The sequence below is a fragment of the Drosophila kikkawai genome, chromosome 2L (assembly GCF_030179895.1).
Source record: "Drosophila kikkawai strain 14028-0561.14 chromosome 2L, DkikHiC1v2, whole genome shotgun sequence".
Taxonomy (NCBI): domain Eukaryota; kingdom Metazoa; phylum Arthropoda; class Insecta; order Diptera; family Drosophilidae; genus Drosophila; species Drosophila kikkawai.
Window position 1 is genome coordinate 1,605,147 of NC_091728.1, and position 6,000 is coordinate 1,611,146.

A 6,000-nucleotide genomic window follows, 5' to 3' on the forward strand; every position below is an offset into this window, starting at 1 on the left:
AATTATTGTGGCGAAACGGCTAAAGTTAGCTTAATGAATTAAATACCATATAATAACACAACATTTGAATAATTTTTGATAAATTTTGTATTGAAAAATATTTAGAGGTAGAGAAGTTATAGGGAATCTCCCGAGTCGCCTCCAAAAAAAGTTGTTTTGCGGTGTACAACCTAACAGTTCACAGGATCATCCGATCTAAAAAAATTATACCTCATTCGTTAAAGGATAAGTGTCCCGAGGTATTCACGAAGCGTTTTTTTTTTTTTAGTTTTTTTGTGATTTTTTAGGAAATTTGAAAGTCAAAAACCCGATTTTTGACTAAAAAAAAAACGTTATTTCTTAATTTAAAAATATATAAAAATTAAAAATTAAAAAAAGGCCGACGTGAATACCTGAGGAATTAGTTAAAGAATGTGTGTGCCAAATTTCAAATCGATCGGTCCAGTAGTTTTTCTGTAATCGTGTACACCGATTTGAAAAATTGAATTTTTCAGGAGAGCGCTTTAAACTTTGTGATTCCCATGCATTGAACACCAACCGACCTTCGTTCAACTCCGCATAACTTCGTCAATTTCACTCTGATCAATGTAAAACTTGGACACAATATTCTTAAGATGTTAAACTTTAAAAATAAAAAATAAAAAAAAATTTACAAAAAAAAAAATTAAATACCTTACCCCCCCCTTAAACCACTGTACATGGCATTGCAAAAATTATAGCCAGACACGACGTGGCTGAAAAATTGCTGGCAAAAACTTGCCGAAAGTGGCAACAAACAAACAAACGGACAGCAGATAGAGAGTGAGAGAGAAACAAGCAGAGGAAGTCGCGGACGGGGATGAGGAGGAAACTGAGGCAACTGGACGCCAACTGATAGCAAATATGTTCCCAAGTACTTTCGGAGAAAACGTTTTTAAGCCAGCGACAAAACTTTTACCTCGATTGCCAGTGGGAGAAAGCCGGAGAAAAGCGGCAACAGGATTGCGAGAAATGGAGCCAAGGGTATGCAATGGCACTGAGAGAAAAAAAAAAGGTGAAGGTATTACAAAAAAACACATTACTGGGGTATAATTAAGCAATTATTTTGTAGAATAAATTATTACCAAAAAGAGGTAAGAACAAATTAAGAAACTGTAGCAGTTTTCAAGGTTTTATTGCTAGAATTCCCAACTGATTCTAGCATTAAAGTTTGCCTGTAACTGAGGAATAATTCTTTAAGTAAAATGCCTTTGTTTTTGAAGATTTTCCAGTAGAATTCCGAACTAATTCTGGCTTAAAAAATACCAATAAATTATGTAAAAGTCGAAATATTCTTAAAGTTCCATTTCTTTCAGTGCTTGAGGAGTGTCAGGCCGAGTCTCGTGCCCGTCTTTGACTCGCTAAGCCGCTTAAATCTTTCATGTAAAATTTTCGTTCGCCCCACTGGCTTTCCTTTGTTTTCCCTCAACCAAATCTAGAGCTATTTCTAGCTCTCTCTTCATTCTCTATACTTTTACCCAAACTGCCGCTACTGTCTCATTTTTGCTCATTTCTGCAGTCGATCTTTGGACTTTTGTCGCTCATCCGTCTTTAATGAAGTTGACTGCATTTTGTCTTTGGCCTTCGTGGATGGTTTCCCACTTGTCCGCTTTTCATTTTTCAAACTGGCAAATATTTTCCCAGCAACTCCCGGAAACTGTTGCTGCTGCGGTGAGAAGGTGGTTGGGTGTAGTTCTGGGGGGGTGGAACATGGCTGCTGTTTGCGTGATAAAAGCAAATTTTCACTTTTGGCTTTCGAAGCTTTTTCTAGCTTCTGCTGGCATCGAAGTCAGGAAGATAAATGCTGATAAATGCATTCAACTGTTTTGGAACAAGTAGTAAACGCAGAGGCGTGAGCTTTGGGAAATGGAAAATTCAAGGGATGTGGAAAAATTAGCCGGTGACACCTTCGCATTTACCAAATAAAAAAAACGGGCCTTTTGCGCCTAACGAGTTCCACTTTTGGCCAGTTCTCCGACGGAATGAGCATAATTAGGCAGCGGGACAAGTGCCACCTGTCCAGGGGTTTGATGAGAAGGATTCAAGGGGAATCCTTTTGATTTGGGTCAACGTACGTCAATTAAGTTAATAGCGCCACATGCCGCAAAAGGTCGTCCCGAAGGCATCCAGAAAGTTGCAAGGAATTTTGTTAACAAAAAGTGCTGTCTTCTTGGAGATTTTTTTAAGTGGATTTACATGAGTTCTAGGATATTAAAATTAGTAAATTCATAAATTCAACTGGTTTTTTTCTTCATTTGTTCATTTGATTAAGTGCCTCATTTGTTCATTTTTCATTTGGTTCATTTGTTCATTTGTTGATTTGTTACTTGCTTTATTTCGTTCAATTGTTCACTTGTTCATTTTGTTCACTTGGTTCATTTTGTTCACTTTGTTTATTGATTCACAGGTTCCTTTATTCATTTGATTAATGGAATTATGTGTTCATTTTTCAATTGCTTCAGTTGTTTACTTGTTCATATATGATTCTGATTTCTATTAATTATAATGATAAATTTCTTCAATATATAAATTTTGTGTCCATTTTAGGCACTTTTCTTTTACATTTTCAAACTAACTTCTAGCCCTTTGCCTCTGTTTATACCATATATAATTAAATTAATTTGCCTGTGGTTTCTTGGAACCCCTTAACTGCTGCTCCACCCACAACTGCACCCCTCCAAGGCCTCTAATTGAAATTACTTCATTAGACGGTGGCCCAGTGTGGTGTGTTTTGGCCCTTTTTTTTGGGGGGGAAGGGGGCCAATTGTGCTGGCCGAGCTTCGGACCCTTGGCCCCGACAACAGATGACAGTTGTAATCAAATTGGACGTGGACCATTAAAAACGATAGCACCCTGGTCTCTGGACTTCTATAGTCTGGACTCCTTCGTGAGAGTGCCTGGCATTGGGCCAAAAGGACTCGCAGGACTCGAAAAAGACTGCCCAAAATGAAAGCAAAACGAATTGAAAATTAAATACACAATTTATTGCATTCGCGCGGGCTCTTGTCACGGAGCAGCAGTAGAAGCCGGACAAACAACCAAAGTAAAGGCAAAGTACAGTTGGCCCCGCGACACATTCCATTTTATTCCACTCCGCCCTGCTCTGCCCTGCTCCTTTCCCTTCCGTTCTTTTGGCAATAAGTGAAAATTTGTTGTACGTTGCACATAAATTTTCGTGCTGCAATGGTGGGAAGAAATGGTACAGGAGGGAAAATCGTGGGGGCCATGGCAAATTAATATTTATTTCCATGGTCGAGAGAGAGAGAGAAGTGAAAAGTGGCTGGGCCAGCAAGGGGCTGCTAATTACAAAAGTCGAATGTAGTCATTACACGAGCGATTAAGTTTTTGTCGTGTGTTTTTGGAAACAATTTTTCGCATTGTTTCTACTATTTTTACATTGCATTTCTAATTTCAATTAATGTTCTGCTAAAGTATAGTATTTTTTAATGGAACCAGAAAACTTGGAACTTTTTAAAGATAAACTAAACTTAAATTTCCTAAATAATTAAATACATTCTTTTACAATTTTTTCGGCTTAAAGCTTTAAGAATATTTTAATAATAGACAAAGCAATGTATTTATTTATTTTCATTTCCAGATCAATGCCAAGGCGGTAAATTCATTCCGCTTTCTTGCCAGAACGAAGCACTCGTGTAAGTTTTTGGGACAATTTATATTGTTTCGCTTTTGTTGCGATTATAAAAACATTTGCAACAGCTGATATCTGCTCAAATTGATGGGAGGACTGGGAGGATGGAAAATAGTTTGTGTCAGGGCAGAGGGGGTGATGGGGGGATATGTACACTAGGAAAAAGGGATCTTAAATAGCTTAGAAAGGTATTATATCTTATAGTTTTGTTTATTATTTTAATGTAATTTATTACTTGATTTGCATTATTATCATGTATTTTAACTTTTTTTAATACGTATTTGAAATTTAAAATATTTAATTTGCTATAGAATATTATTATTTTAATTAAAGTCGGTAAAGACCTTCGTTTGAAGCCAAAACCAGTTGGGAATTCTAGCGTTAAATATGCATATAAAGCTATGAAGTTGTAAAAACAAAAAATAAACAGTATGTTTTTAAAATTAAACATACCAAAAAGGCTAAGATTCGTTAAAAATTTAATTTTTTTTAAATATTTATTTTATTTTACATAAAAAAAATAACATTATGAGTTTATATCGTGTAATTTAAATTTAAAAATATTGGATTTTAAAGTTTAAAGTAAAATATTGACCTTAATCAAGATTTACCTTCGTTTAAAGATAGAACTAGTTGGGAATTTTAGCGAGGAAAAGGGCTAAAGAGAAGCTTAAACCCTGCTAGCAATAAATACATATTATTTTTGATTTTAAAACCTTACAAAATATTTAAATATACATTTTTTAATTTTCCTTTGAAATAAATTCAAATAAGCACCCATTTCTCTCGGTGTGCAAATAAAGATGGCCAAGAACAATCCTTGAAGAGAAGCAGAAGAAGCCGTAGTAACACACTTACAGTTTATTGCATTTATAGCCGTGCGTCTGTGTGGGTAAGTAAGTCCTTGGCACACACACAAACACACACCCACGCACGTAGCACCCACCTCACCTCGCCACCCGCCCAAAGGGACACCATTTGGTAATGAGATTTAGAAATAAAATCTACAAAGATGTTTGCACGAGCTGTTGACGTCCAAGTGTGTGTGTGTTTTTTTTTTTGTATTCCAATTATTTTTATTCCATCTTACAATACTAATCAACTATAATACACTTAAAGTTACAACTAGGACAAGACGGAACAGGTACTTGGGAATAGAAGCTCACGCCGTGCGGTACCGCCGCCAGGCATTGCTTCGCGGGCGTGGAGGCCCCTACTCCGGCCGCTCCTTCCGCCTTCGCTCCATCGCTCTGAGGGTCTTCATGGCGTGTGCGGCAAATGTTTCTGCCGCTTCCCAAACTTTTGGGTCTTCCAGCATCCTCGGCACCAAGGTTTCGGCGCTAATCGAGGATCCCGCTGCTTCCTCCAGTTCCTGTCTCTCGAGGCCGAACCTGCGGCACTCGAAGAGAACGTGGTGCGCATCCTCCACTATGCCGGAGCCGCACTCCGGGCACCAGTCCTCCGCCTCGTGGCCGAAGCGCTTCAGGTACTGGCGGAAGCATCCGTGGCCACTAAGCACCTGGCTGAGGTAAAAACTCACCTGGCCGTGCGCCCTATCAACCCATCGCGCTAGGTCTGGGATGAGCCTGTGCGTCCACCGGCCTTTCGGAGAAGAGTCCCATCGAGCTTGCCAGTTCTCCATGCTCCTTCTTCTAGCGGTATGCTTCACCTCAGCGTAGGACTGTGGTAATCGCCTGTCCTGTAGGGATTCGGAGATCTCCTTCCTCTCCCTAATGAGCTCCGTCAGTGGGACTTGCCCTGCGATCACTAGTGCCGCGTCCTCCGAAATTGTCCGGAACGAGCATGCGATCCGGATGGCACATAGCCGGTAAGTCGCCTCCACTCCTCGCATGTAGCTTTTGACCGAAATAGCTTCAGCCCAAACTGGTGCCGCATACAGGATCTGCGCGGTCACCACCGATGAGAGGAGTTTCCTCGTGTACTGCCTTGGACCTCTAGTGTTCGGCAGCATCCTGGAGAGCGCTCCAGCCGTGCCGCTAGCCTTTTGGTGGACGTACTCCAGGTGCTCCTTGAAGGACAGCCGGGTGTCGATGATAACGCCCAGGTACTTGATCGCCCTCTGCGACCGGATCCTCGTCCCTCCAACCAGCACGCTAGCAGTCTCCACCGCCTTCCGACTCGAGATTAGGACCGCTTCCGTCTTGTGGGCCGCCAACTCCAGACCTGCAACCGCCAGCCACGACTCTACGGCTTGGATGGCCGTGTCCGCGCGCGCCTCCACAGATGCTAGCTCCTTTGCTACCACCACTATAGCGACGTCGTCCGCAAATCCAACCAGGTTGGTGCTGACTGGCATCGGAAGCCTCAGCACG